Source organism: Anomaloglossus baeobatrachus, unplaced genomic scaffold (assembly GCF_048569485.1).
Source record: "Anomaloglossus baeobatrachus isolate aAnoBae1 unplaced genomic scaffold, aAnoBae1.hap1 Scaffold_3519, whole genome shotgun sequence".
In the NCBI taxonomy this organism is placed as follows: domain Eukaryota; kingdom Metazoa; phylum Chordata; class Amphibia; order Anura; family Aromobatidae; genus Anomaloglossus; species Anomaloglossus baeobatrachus.
In genome coordinates, this window is record NW_027442880.1 from 59,636 (window position 1) to 73,041 (window position 13,406).

Here is a 13,406-nt window from a genome sequence, read left to right on the forward strand (position 1 = left end):
ATGAATCAGGTGAATTGAGTTCTGCTTTTGGAAACTGGGTTAAGAAGGGGTGCACCGTTCCTGGAGGTACTGCAATACCAGGTCAATGCGTGGAGTGGACAGAGCAAGCTCTTTTTCCATCTCCCTGTTCTAAAAATCCATTTAATATATGGTCCCCAGATAGGGGACGTATCAGATATTAAACTGATAAGAACAGATACTACACTTGATCTTAGCCAAAAGGCCGAGAAGCGATAACCAGAATTGGTTTGGGCCTCGAGTGGCACCCTGGCCTATGCCGGACACATCTTAGGGAGAGAGAGCGAGAGGGAGACAAACCCACGCCTACACAAGACATTTTGTCACCCAAGCCAACCCTTGAAAAGGCTGCTTTGCAGAGCAAAAACAAGAAGAATGGTGCGTTTTGCAGCCGCCGCCCACTGCAATGAATCTGAATAACTCCTCCTTTAGGGCGCAAGCAACTCCCCTCCCCCTTGCAGTCTTTCCAATTCACGATACAAAAAGACGGACAGGACAGGTTGCCTGACTTTCCGTCACTGCCACCCTTTGCCATCCTTACCCGTAGAAAGCCCTTTCATCATCCCCAAACCCTAATCTTTTCCCTTTCCTTCCCAGCCCCCAAACCCTGCCCTCTGTATCTTTCTCACCACCCGCTTCCCTTCTCCTGTCATCCCCCTACCACCCGGGAAAAAAAGAGATTGCCCCCTCCTTCCACTAGCCCACCCTCCCACCCAAAGAACAACTTCTTCTGCGCAGCTTGTTTTCTAGGCAGCAGCGCTATTGTGATGTCATCGGGGGGCATTGTGACAAGCCGCCAGTGTTCCGTCTCTTCATGTTGTGCACAGTTCAAACGGAAAATACATCAACAGGCAGACTACAGAAAAGCTTACTATCAAAGGTTAGAGGGGGGCTTTCTCAGAGGGCTTTTTACAGTTTTTCTATTCCCAATTAGCCGTTTAAGTGTACTTATTGAAAGTAGTAATTCTTTCATAGGCCGCCCTTTCTTAGTATTTGACGTTCCTTATATTGCGGTATGAGGCTTCGCAGTAGGTTGCAAACATTCATCACCCATGACTGTCCCCAATTGAGCTCAGAAGCTCAATGTCTATCATGACCTCTCTTTTAGAATGTCCAAGAGCAAGCAAACTATTCCTCCAGGAGAGGGCGCCAACAGACTACTAAAGAGATCATCATTACTCAAAGAAAACCCCAAAAACCAATGCATGATAGGAATAAACAGGTAACTTTCTTTGGAGTGGAAGCGGAGAGATCGCACCAGATGCCAATTCTAGATCTTATCACACCTGTGGTCACTGCAGCAGCAGGTGAATCCACTTTGTCCAAAAGGGATCTATTCCATTCAATTGCAAATGATCTAGATAAGACAGAGAACTGCAGCACGGGGACATAGCCGAGTTGGTCAGGTTGAGTGGTGATGAGTTTGCTATTTGGATGAATAAAGAAAGTCAAAAGTGTGAAAGATAAAAAACAAAAGGAGGAAGTGTGAAAAGTGAATGGGCCAAATTGAGGTGCATATGAAGACGTATGCTTTCTTCCAATTCATTAAATCGGGCTAATATGAATCAGGTGAATTGAGTTCTGCTTTTGGAAACTGGGTTAAGAAGGGGTGCACCGTTCCTGGAGGTACTGCAATACCAGGTCAATGCGTGGAGTGGACAGAGCAAGCTCTTTTTCCATCTCCCTGTTCTAAAAATCCATTTAATATATGGTCCCCAGATAGGGGACGTATCAGATATTAAACTGATAAGAACAGATACTACACTTGATCTTAGCCAAAAGGCCGAGAAGCGATAACCAGAATTGGTTTGGGCCTCAAGTGGCACCCTGGCCTATGCCGGACACATCTTAGGGAGAGAGAGCGAGAGGGAGACAAACCCACGCCTACACAAGACATTTTGTCACCCAAGCCAACCCTTGAAAAGGCTGCTTTGCAGAGCAAAAACAAGAAGAATGGTGCGTTTTGCAGCCGCCGCCCACTGCAATGAATCTGAATAACTCCTCCTTTAGGGCGCAAGCAACTCCCCTCCCCCTTGCAGTCTTTCCAATTCACGATACAAAAAGACGGACAGGACAGGTTGCCTGACTTTCCGTCACTGCCACCCTTTGCCATCCTTACCCGTAGAAAGCCCTTTCATCATCCCCAAACCCTAATCTTTTCCCTTTCCTTCCCAGCCCCCAAACCCTGCCCTCTGTACCTTTCTCACCACCCGCTTCCCTTCTCCTGTCATCCCCCCTACCACCCGGGAAAAAAAGAGATTGCCCCCTCCTTCCACTAGCCCACCCTCCCACCCAAAGAACAACTTCTTCTGCGCAGCTTGTTTTCTAGGCAGCAGCGCTATTGTGATGTCATCGGGGGGCATTGTGACAAGCCGCCAGTGTTCCGTCTCTTCATGTTGTGCACAGTTCAAACGGAAAATACATCAACAGGCAGACTACAGAAAAGCTTACTATCAAAGGTTAGAGGGGGGCTTTCTCAGAGGGCTTTTTACAGTTTTTCTATTCCCAATTAGCCGTTTAAGTGTACTTATTGAAAGTAGTAATTCTTTCATAGGCCGCCCTTTCTTAGTATTTGACGTTCCTTATATTGCGGTATGAGGCTTCGCAGTAGGTTGCAAACATTCATCACCCATGACTGTCCCCAATTGAGCTCAGAAGCTCAATGTCTATCATGACCTCTCTTTTAGAATGTCCAAGAGCAAGCAAACTATTCCTCCAGGAGAGGGCGCCAACAGACTACTAAAGAGATCATCATTACTCAAAGAAAACCCCAAAAACCAATGCATGATAGGAATAAACAGGTAACTTTCTTTGGAGTGGAAGCGGAGAGATCGCACCAGATGCCAATTCTAGATCTTATCACACCTGTGGTCACTGCAGCAGCAGGTGAATCCACTTTGTCCAAAAGGGATCTATTCCATTCAATTGCAAATGATCTAGATAAGACAGAGAACTGCAGCACGGGGACATAGCCGAGTTGGTCAGGTTGAGTGGTGATGAGTTTGCTATTTGGATGAATAAAGAAAGTCAAAAGTGTGAAAGATAAAAAACAAAAGGAGGAAGTGTGAAAAGTGAATGGGCCAAATTGAGGTGCATATGAAGACGTATGCTTTCTTCCAATTCATTAAATCGGGCTAATATGAATCAGGTGAATTGAGTTCTGCTTTTGGAAACTGGGTTAAGAAGGGGTGCACCGTTCCTGGAGGTACTGCAATACCAGGTCAATGCGTGGAGTGGACAGAGCAAGCTCTTTTTCCATCTCCCTGTTCTAAAAATCCATTTAATATATGGTCCCCAGATAGGGGACGTATCAGATATTAAACTGATAAGAACAGATACTACACTTGATCTTAGCCAAAAGGCCGAGAAGCGATAACCAGAATTGGTTTGGGCCTCGAGTGGCACCCTGGCCTATGCCGGACACATCTTAGGGAGAGAGAGCGAGAGGGAGACAAACCCACGCCTACACAAGACATTTTGTCACCCAAGCCAACCCTTGAAAAGGCTGCTTTGCAGAGCAAAAACAAGAAGAATGGTGCGTTTTGCAGCCGCCGCCCACTGCAATGAATCTGAATAACTCCTCCTTTAGGGCGCAAGCAACTCCCCTCCCCCTTGCAGTCTTTCCAATTCACGATACAAAAAGACGGACAGGACAGGTTGCCTGACTTTCCGTCACTGCCACCCTTTGCCATCCTTACCCGTAGAAAGCCCTTTCATCATCCCCAAACCCTAATCTTTTCCCTTTCCTTCCCAGCCCCCAAACCCTGCCCTCTGTACCTTTCTCACCACCCGCTTCCCTTCTCCTGTCATCCCCCTACCACCCGGGAAAAAAAGAGATTGCCCCCTCCTTCCACTAGCCCACCCTCCCACCCAAAGAACAACTTCTTCTGCGCAGCTTGTTTTCTAGGCAGCAGCGCTATTGTGATGTCATCGGGGGGCATTGTGACAAGCCGCCAGTGTTCCGTCTCTTCATGTTGTGCACAGTTCAAACGGAAAATACATCAACAGGCAGACTACAGAAAAGCTTACTATCAAAGGTTAGAGGGGGGCTTTCTCAGAGGGCTTTTTACAGTTTTTCTATTCCCAATTAGCCGTTTAAGTGTACTTATTGAAAGTAGTAATTCTTTCATAGGCCGCCCTTTCTTAGTATTTGACGTTCCTTATATTGCGGTATGAGGCTTCGCAGTAGGTTGCAAACATTCATCACCCATGACTGTCCCCAATTGAGCTCAGAAGCTCAATGTCTATCATGACCTCTCTTTTAGAATGTCCAAGAGCAAGCAAACTATTCCTCCAGGAGAGGGCGCCAACAGACTACTAAAGAGATCATCATTACTCAAAGAAAACCCCAAAAACCAATGCATGATAGGAATAAACAGGTAACTTTCTTTGGAGTGGAAGCGGAGAGATCGCACCAGATGCCAATTCTAGATCTTATCACACCTGTGGTCACTGCAGCAGCAGGTGAATCCACTTTGTCCAAAAGGGATCTATTCCATTCAATTGCAAATGGTCTAGATAAGACAGAGAACTGCAGCACGGGGACATAGCCGAGTTGGTCAGGTTGAGTGGTGATGAGTTTGCTATTTGGATGAATAAAGAAAGTCAAAAGTGTGAAAGATAAAAAACAAAAGGAGGAAGTGTGAAAAGTGAATGGGCCAAATTGAGGTGCATATGAAGACGTATGCTTTCTTCCAATTCATTAAATCGGGCTAATATGAATCAGGTGAATTGAGTTCTGCTTTTGGAAACTGGGTTAAGAAGGGGTGCACCGTTCCTGGAGGTACTGCAATACCAGGTCAATGCGTGGAGTGGACAGAGCAAGCTCTTTTTCCATCTCCCTGTTCTAAAAATCCATTTAATATATGGTCCCCAGATAGGGGACGTATCAGATATTAAACTGATAAGAACAGATACTACACTTGATCTTAGCCAAAAGGCCGAGAAGCGATAACCAGAATTGGTTTGGGCCTCGAGTGGCACCCTGGCCTATGCCGGACACATCTTAGGGAGAGAGAGCGAGAGGGAGACAAACCCACGCCTACACAAGACATTTTGTCACCCAAGCCAACCCTTGAAAAGGCTGCTTTGCAGAGCAAAAACAAGAAGAATGGTGCGTTTTGCAGCCGCCGCCCACTGCAATGAATCTGAATAACTCCTCCTTTAGGGCGCAAGCAACTCCCCTCCCCCTTGCAGTCTTTCCAATTCACGATACAAAAAGACGGACAGGACAGGTTGCCTGACTTTCCGTCACTGCCACCCTTTGCCATCCTTACCCGTAGAAAGCCCTTTCATCATCCCCAAACCCTAATCTTTTCCCTTTCCTTCCCAGCCCCCAAACCCTGCCCTCTGTACCTTTCTCACCACCCGCTTCCCTTCTCCTGTCATCCCCCTACCACCCGGGAAAAAAAGAGATTGCCCCCTCCTTCCACTAGCCCACCCTCCCACCCAAAGAACAACTTCTTCTGCGCAGCTTGTTTTCTAGGCAGCAGCGCTATTGTGATGTCATCGGGGGGCATTGTGACAAGCCGCCAGTGTTCCGTCTCTTCATGTTGTGCACAGTTCAAACGGAAAATACATCAACAGGCAGACTACAGAAAAGCTTACTATCAAAGGTTAGAGGGGGGCTTTCTCAGAGGGCTTTTTACAGTTTTTCTATTCCCAATTAGCCGTTTAAGTGTACTTATTGAAAGTAGTAATTCTTTCATAGGCCGCCCTTTCTTAGTATTTGACGTTCCTTATATTGCGGTATGAGGCTTCGCAGTAGGTTGCAAACATTCATCACCCATGACTGTCCCCAATTGAGCTCAGAAGCTCAATGTCTATCATGACCTCTCTTTTAGAATGTCCAAGAGCAAGCAAACTATTCCTCCAGGAGAGGGCGCCAACAGACTACTAAAGAGATCATCATTACTCAAAGAAAACCCCAAAAACCAATGCATGATAGGAATAAACAGGTAACTTTCTTTGGAGTGGAAGCGGAGAGATCGCACCAGATGCCAATTCTAGATCTTATCACACCTGTGGTCACTGCAGCAGCAGGTGAATCCACTTTGTCCAAAAGGGATCTATTCCATTCAATTGCAAATGATCTAGATAAGACAGAGAACTGCAGCACGGGGACATAGCCGAGTTGGTCAGGTTGAGTGGTGATGAGTTTGCTATTTGGATGAATAAAGAAAGTCAAAAGTGTGAAAGATAAAAAACAAAAGGAGGAAGTGTGAAAAGTGAATGGGCCAAATTGAGGTGCATATGAAGACGTATGCTTTCTTCCAATTCATTAAATCGGGCTAATATGAATCAGGTGAATTGAGTTCTGCTTTTGGAAACTGGGTTAAGAAGGGGTGCACCGTTCCTGGAGGTACTGCAATACCAGGTCAATGCGTGGAGTGGACAGAGCAAGCTCTTTTTCCATCTCCCTGTTCTAAAAATCCATTTAATATATGGTCCCCAGATAGGGGACGTATCAGATATTAAACTGATAAGAACAGATACTACACTTGATCTTAGCCAAAAGGCCGAGAAGCGATAACCAGAATTGGTTTGGGCCTCGAGTGGCACCCTGGCCTATGCCGGACACATCTTAGGGAGAGAGAGCGAGAGGGAGACAAACCCACGCCTACACAAGACATTTTGTCACCCAAGCCAACCCTTGAAAAGGCTGCTTTGCAGAGCAAAAACAAGAAGAATGGTGCGTTTTGCAGCCGCCGCCCACTGCAATGAATCTGAATAACTCCTCCTTTAGGGCGCAAGCAACTCCCCTCCCCCTTGCAGTCTTTCCAATTCACGATACAAAAAGACGGACAGGACAGGTTGCCTGACTTTCCGTCACTGCCACCCTTTGCCATCCTTACCCGTAGAAAGCCCTTTCATCATCCCCAAACCCTAATCTTTTCCCTTTCCTTCCCAGCCCCCAAACCCTGCCCTCTGTACCTTTCTCACCACCCGCTTCCCTTCTCCTGTCATCCCCCTACCACCCGGGAAAAAAAGAGATTGCCCCCTCCTTCCACTAGCCCACCCTCCCACCCAAAGAACAACTTCTTCTGCGCAGCTTGTTTTCTAGGCAGCAGCGCTATTGTGATGTCATCGGGGGGCATTGTGACAAGCCGCCAGTGTTCCGTCTCTTCATGTTGTGCACAGTTCAAACGGAAAATACATCAACAGGCAGACTACAGAAAAGCTTACTATCAAAGGTTAGAGGGGGGCTTTCTCAGAGGGCTTTTTACAGTTTTTCTATTCCCAATTAGCCGTTTAAGTGTACTTATTGAAAGTAGTAATTCTTTCATAGGCCGCCCTTTCTTAGTATTTGACGTTCCTTATATTGCGGTATGAGGCTTCGCAGTAGGTTGCAAACATTCATCACCCATGACTGTCCCCAATTGAGCTCAGAAGCTCAATGTCTATCATGACCTCTCTTTTAGAATGTCCAAGAGCAAGCAAACTATTCCTCCAGGAGAGGGCGCCAACAGACTACTAAAGAGATCATCATTACTCAAAGAAAACCCCAAAAACCAATGCATGATAGGAATAAACAGGTAACTTTCTTTGGAGTGGAAGCGGAGAGATCGCACCAGATGCCAATTCTAGATCTTATCACACCTGTGGTCACTGCAGCAGCAGGTGAATCCACTTTGTCCAAAAGGGATCTATTCCATTCAATTGCAAATGATCTAGATAAGACAGAGAACTGCAGCACGGGGACATAGCCGAGTTGGTCAGGTTGAGTGGTGATGAGTTTGCTATTTGGATGAATAAAGAAAGTCAAAAGTGTGAAAGATAAAAAACAAAAGGAGGAAGTGTGAAAAGTGAATGGGCCAAATTGAGGTGCATATGAAGACGTATGCTTTCTTCCAATTCATTAAATCGGGCTAATATGAATCAGGTGAATTGAGTTCTGCTTTTGGAAACTGGGTTAAGAAGGGGTGCACCGTTCCTGGAGGTACTGCAATACCAGGTCAATGCGTGGAGTGGACAGAGCAAGCTCTTTTTCCATCTCCCTGTTCTAAAAATCCATTTAATATATGGTCCCCAGATAGGGGACGTATCAGATATTAAACTGATAAGAACAGATACTACACTTGATCTTAGCCAAAAGGCCGAGAAGCGATAACCAGAATTGGTTTGGGCCTCGAGTGGCACCCTGGCCTATGCCGGACACATCTTAGGGAGAGAGAGCGAGAGGGAGACAAACCCACGCCTACACAAGACATTTTGTCACCCAAGCCAACCCTTGAAAAGGCTGCTTTGCAGAGCAAAAACAAGAAGAATGGTGCGTTTTGCAGCCGCCGCCCACTGCAATGAATCTGAATAACTCCTCCTTTAGGGCGCAAGCAACTCCCCTCCCCCTTGCAGTCTTTCCAATTCACGATACAAAAAGACGGACAGGACAGGTTGCCTGACTTTCCGTCACTGCCACCCTTTGCCATCCTTACCCGTAGAAAGCCCTTTCATCATCCCCAAACCCTAATCTTTTCCCTTTCCTTCCCAGCCCCCAAACCCTGCCCTCTGTACCTTTCTCACCACCCGCTTCCCTTCTCCTGTCATCCCCCTACCACCCGGGAAAAAAAGAGATTGCCCCCTCCTTCCACTAGCCCACCCTCCCACCCAAAGAACAACTTCTTCTGCGCAGCTTGTTTTCTAGGCAGCAGCGCTATTGTGATGTCATCGGGGGGCATTGTGACAAGCCGCCAGTGTTCCGTCTCTTCATGTTGTGCACAGTTCAAACGGAAAATACATCAACAGGCAGACTACAGAAAAGCTTACTATCAAAGGTTAGAGGGGGGCTTTCTCAGAGGGCTTTTTACAGTTTTTCTATTCCCAATTAGCCGTTTAAGTGTACTTATTGAAAGTAGTAATTCTTTCATAGGCCGCCCTTTCTTAGTATTTGACGTTCCTTATATTGCGGTATGAGGCTTCGCAGTAGGTTGCAAACATTCATCACCCATGACTGTCCCCAATTGAGCTCAGAAGCTCAATGTCTATCATGACCTCTCTTTTAGAATGTCCAAGAGCAAGCAAACTATTCCTCCAGGAGAGGGCGCCAACAGACTACTAAAGAGATCATCATTACTCAAAGAAAACCCCAAAAACCAATGCATGATAGGAATAAACAGGTAACTTTCTTTGGAGTGGAAGCGGAGAGATCGCACCAGATGCCAATTCTAGATCTTATCACACCTGTGGTCACTGCAGCAGCAGGTGAATCCACTTTGTCCAAAAGGGATCTATTCCATTCAATTGCAAATGATCTAGATAAGACAGAGAACTGCAGCACGGGGACATAGCCGAGTTGGTCAGGTTGAGTGGTGATGAGTTTGCTATTTGGATGAATAAAGAAAGTCAAAAGTGTGAAAGATAAAAAACAAAAGGAGGAAGTGTGAAAAGTGAATGGGCCAAATTGAGGTGCATATGAAGACGTATGCTTTCTTCCAATTCATTAAATCGGGCTAATATGAATCAGGTGAATTGAGTTCTGCTTTTGGAAACTGGGTTAAGAAGGGGTGCACCGTTCCTGGAGGTACTGCAATACCAGGTCAATGCGTGGAGTGGACAGAGCAAGCTCTTTTTCCATCTCCCTGTTCTAAAAATCCATTTAATATATGGTCCCCAGATAGGGGACGTATCAGATATTAAACTGATAAGAACAGATACTACACTTGATCTTAGCCAAAAGGCCGAGAAGCGATAACCAGAATTGGTTTGGGCCTCGAGTGGCACCCTGGCCTATGCCGGACACATCTTAGGGAGAGAGAGCGAGAGGGAGACAAACCCACGCCTACACAAGACATTTTGTCACCCAAGCCAACCCTTGAAAAGGCTGCTTTGCAGAGCAAAAACAAGAAGAATGGTGCGTTTTGCAGCCGCCGCCCACTGCAATGAATCTGAATAACTCCTCCTTTAGGGCGCAAGCAACTCCCCTCCCCCTTGCAGTCTTTCCAATTCACGATACAAAAAGACGGACAGGACAGGTTGCCTGACTTTCCGTCACTGCCACCCTTTGCCATCCTTACCCGTAGAAAGCCCTTTCATCATCCCCAAACCCTAATCTTTTCCCTTTCCTTCCCAGCCCCCAAACCCTGCCCTCTGTACCTTTCTCACCACCCGCTTCCCTTCTCCTGTCATCCCCCTACCACCCGGGAAAAAAAGAGATTGCCCCCTCCTTCCACTAGCCCACCCTCCCACCCAAAGAACAACTTCTTCTGCGCAGCTTGTTTTCTAGGCAGCAGCGCTATTGTGATGTCATCGGGGGGCATTGTGACAAGCCGCCAGTGTTCCGTCTCTTCATGTTGTGCACAGTTCAAACGGAAAATACATCAACAGGCAGACTACAGAAAAGCTTACTATCAAAGGTTAGAGGGGGGCTTTCTCAGAGGGCTTTTTACAGTTTTTCTATTCCCAATTAGCCGTTTAAGTGTACTTATTGAAAGTAGTAATTCTTTCATAGGCCGCCCTTTCTTAGTATTTGACGTTCCTTATATTGCGGTATGAGGCTTCGCAGTAGGTTGCAAACATTCATCACCCATGACTGTCCCCAATTGAGCTCAGAAGCTCAATGTCTATCATGACCTCTCTTTTAGAATGTCCAAGAGCAAGCAAACTATTCCTCCAGGAGAGGGCGCCAACAGACTACTAAAGAGATCATCATTACTCAAAGAAAACCCCAAAAACCAATGCATGATAGGAATAAACAGGTAACTTTCTTTGGAGTGGAAGCGGAGAGATCGCACCAGATGCCAATTCTAGATCTTATCACACCTGTGGTCACTGCAGCAGCAGGTGAATCCACTTTGTCCAAAAGGGATCTATTCCATTCAATTGCAAATGATCTAGATAAGACAGAGAACTGCAGCACGGGGACATAGCCGAGTTGGTCAGGTTGAGTGGTGATGAGTTTGCTATTTGGATGAATAAAGAAAGTCAAAAGTGTGAAAGATAAAAAACAAAAGGAGGAAGTGTGAAAAGTGAATGGGCCAAATTGAGGTGCATATGAAGACGTATGCTTTCTTCCAATTCATTAAATCGGGCTAATATGAATCAGGTGAATTGAGTTCTGCTTTTGGAAACTGGGTTAAGAAGGGGTGCACCGTTCCTGGAGGTACTGCAATACCAGGTCAATGCGTGGAGTGGACAGAGCAAGCTCTTTTTCCATCTCCCTGTTCTAAAAATCCATTTAATATATGGTCCCCAGATAGGGGACGTATCAGATATTAAACTGATAAGAACAGATACTACACTTGATCTTAGCCAAAAGGCCGAGAAGCGATAACCAGAATTGGTTTGGGCCTCGAGTGGCACCCTGGCCTATGCCGGACACATCTTAGGGAGAGAGAGCGAGAGGGAGACAAACCCACGCCTACACAAGACATTTTGTCACCCAAGCCAACCCTTGAAAAGGCTGCTTTGCAGAGCAAAAACAAGAAGAATGGTGCGTTTTGCAGCCGCCGCCCACTGCAATGAATCTGAATAACTCCTCCTTTAGGGCGCAAGCAACTCCCCTCCCCCTTGCAGTCTTTCCAATTCACGATACAAAAAGACGGACAGGACAGGTTGCCTGACTTTCCGTCACTGCCACCCTTTGCCATCCTTACCCGTAGAAAGCCCTTTCATCATCCCCAAACCCTAATCTTTTCCCTTTCCTTCCCAGCCCCCAAACCCTGCCCTCTGTACCTTTCTCACCACCCGCTTCCCTTCTCCTGTCATCCCCCTACCACCCGGGAAAAAAAGAGATTGCCCCCTCCTTCCACTAGCCCACCCTCCCACCCAAAGAACAACTTCTTCTGCGCAGCTTGTTTTCTAGGCAGCAGCGCTATTGTGATGTCATCGGGGGGCATTGTGAGAAGCCGCCAGTGTTCCGTCTCTTCATGTTGTGCACAGTTCAAACGGAAAATACATCAACAGGCAGACTACAGAAAAGCTTACTATCAAAGGTTAGAGGGGGGCTTTCTCAGAGGGCTTTTTACAGTTTTTCTATTCCCAATTAGCCGTTTAAGTGTACTTATTGAAAGTAGTAATTCTTTCATAGGCCGCCCTTTCTTAGTATTTGACGTTCCTTATATTGCGGTATGAGGCTTCGCAGTAGGTTGCAAACATTCATCACCCATGACTGTCCCCAATTGAGCTCAGAAGCTCAATGTCTATCATGACCTCTCTTTTAGAATGTCCAAGAGCAAGCAAACTATTCCTCCAGGAGAGGGCGCCAACAGACTACTAAAGAGATCATCATTACTCAAAGAAAACCCCAAAAACCAATGCATGATAGGAATAAACAGGTAACTTTCTTTGGAGTGGAAGCGGAGAGATCGCACCAGATGCCAATTCTAGATCTTATCACACCTGTGGTCACTGCAGCAGCAGGTGAATCCACTTTGTCCAAAAGGGATCTATTCCATTCAATTGCAAATGATCTAGATAAGACAGAGAACTGCAGCACGGGGACATAGCCGAGTTGGTCAGGTTGAGTGGTGATGAGTTTGCTATTTGGATGAATAAAGAAAGTCAAAAGTGTGAAAGATAAAAAACAAAAGGAGGAAGTGTGAAAAGTGAATGGGCCAAATTGAGGTGCATATGAAGACGTATGCTTTCTTCCAATTCATTAAATCGGGCTAATATGAATCAGGTGAATTGAGTTCTGCTTTTGGAAACTGGGTTAAGAAGGGGTGCACCGTTCCTGGAGGTACTGCAATACCAGGTCAATGCGTGGAGTGGACAGAGCAAGCTCTTTTTCCATCTCCCTGTTCTAAAAATCCATTTAATATATGGTCCCCAGATAGGGGACGTATCAGATATTAAACTGATAAGAACAGATACTACACTTGATCTTAGCCAAAAGGCCGAGAAGCGATAACCAGAATTGGTTTGGGCCTCGAGTGGCACCCTGGCCTATGCCGGACACATCTTAGGGAGAGAGAGCGAGAGGGAGACAAACCCACGCCTACACAAGACATTTTGTCACCCAAGCCAACCCTTGAAAAGGCTGCTTTGCAGAGCAAAAACAAGAAGAATGGTGCGTTTTGCAGCCGCCGCCCACTGCAATGAATCTGAATAACTCCTCCTTTAGGGCGCAAGCAACTCCCCTCCCCCTTGCAGTCTTTCCAATTCACGATACAAAAAGACGGACAGGACAGGTTGCCTGACTTTCCGTCACTGCCACCCTTTGCCATCCTTACCCGTAGAAAGCCCTTTCATCATCCCCAAACCCTAATCTTTTCCCTTTCCTTCCCAGCCCCCAAACCCTGCCCTCTGTACCTTTCTCACCACCCGCTTCCCTTCTCCTGTCATCCCCCTACCACCCGGGAAAAAAAGAGATTGCCCCCTCCTTCCACTAGCCCACCCTCCCACCCAAAGAACAACTTCTTCTGCGCAGCTTGTTTTCTAGGCAGCAGCGCTAT

At 46.5% G+C, this 13,406-nt stretch overlaps 9 non-coding genes across 9 annotated transcripts; all 9 read right to left on the minus strand.

Annotated features, from left to right (window-relative positions):
* Positions 1-44: 44 nt before the first annotated feature.
* Positions 45-235, minus strand: LOC142272587 (U2 spliceosomal RNA). Its single transcript, XR_012737424.1, has one exon. It is a non-coding gene; the product is annotated as a U2 spliceosomal RNA (small nuclear RNA).
* A 1,387-nt stretch (positions 236-1,622) lies between these two features.
* On the minus strand, positions 1,623-1,813 carry LOC142272588 (U2 spliceosomal RNA). The gene has a single exon (XR_012737425.1). It is a non-coding gene; the product is annotated as a U2 spliceosomal RNA (small nuclear RNA).
* Positions 1,814-3,201: 1,388 nt separating this feature from the next.
* LOC142272589 (U2 spliceosomal RNA) lies at positions 3,202-3,392 on the minus strand. The gene has a single exon (XR_012737426.1). It is a non-coding gene; the product is annotated as a U2 spliceosomal RNA (small nuclear RNA).
* A 1,387-nt stretch (positions 3,393-4,779) lies between these two features.
* LOC142272590 (U2 spliceosomal RNA) lies at positions 4,780-4,970 on the minus strand. The gene has a single exon (XR_012737427.1). It is a non-coding gene; the product is annotated as a U2 spliceosomal RNA (small nuclear RNA).
* A 1,387-nt stretch (positions 4,971-6,357) lies between these two features.
* On the minus strand, positions 6,358-6,548 carry LOC142272591 (U2 spliceosomal RNA). The gene has a single exon (XR_012737428.1). It is a non-coding gene; the product is annotated as a U2 spliceosomal RNA (small nuclear RNA).
* Positions 6,549-7,935: 1,387 nt separating this feature from the next.
* On the minus strand, positions 7,936-8,126 carry LOC142272593 (U2 spliceosomal RNA). Its single transcript, XR_012737429.1, has one exon. It is a non-coding gene; the product is annotated as a U2 spliceosomal RNA (small nuclear RNA).
* Positions 8,127-9,513: 1,387 nt separating this feature from the next.
* LOC142272594 (U2 spliceosomal RNA) lies at positions 9,514-9,704 on the minus strand. Its single transcript, XR_012737430.1, has one exon. It is a non-coding gene; the product is annotated as a U2 spliceosomal RNA (small nuclear RNA).
* A 1,387-nt stretch (positions 9,705-11,091) lies between these two features.
* On the minus strand, positions 11,092-11,282 carry LOC142272595 (U2 spliceosomal RNA). Its single transcript, XR_012737431.1, has one exon. It is a non-coding gene; the product is annotated as a U2 spliceosomal RNA (small nuclear RNA).
* A 1,387-nt stretch (positions 11,283-12,669) lies between these two features.
* On the minus strand, positions 12,670-12,860 carry LOC142272596 (U2 spliceosomal RNA). Its single transcript, XR_012737432.1, has one exon. It is a non-coding gene; the product is annotated as a U2 spliceosomal RNA (small nuclear RNA).
* Positions 12,861-13,406: the final 546 nt, after the last annotated feature.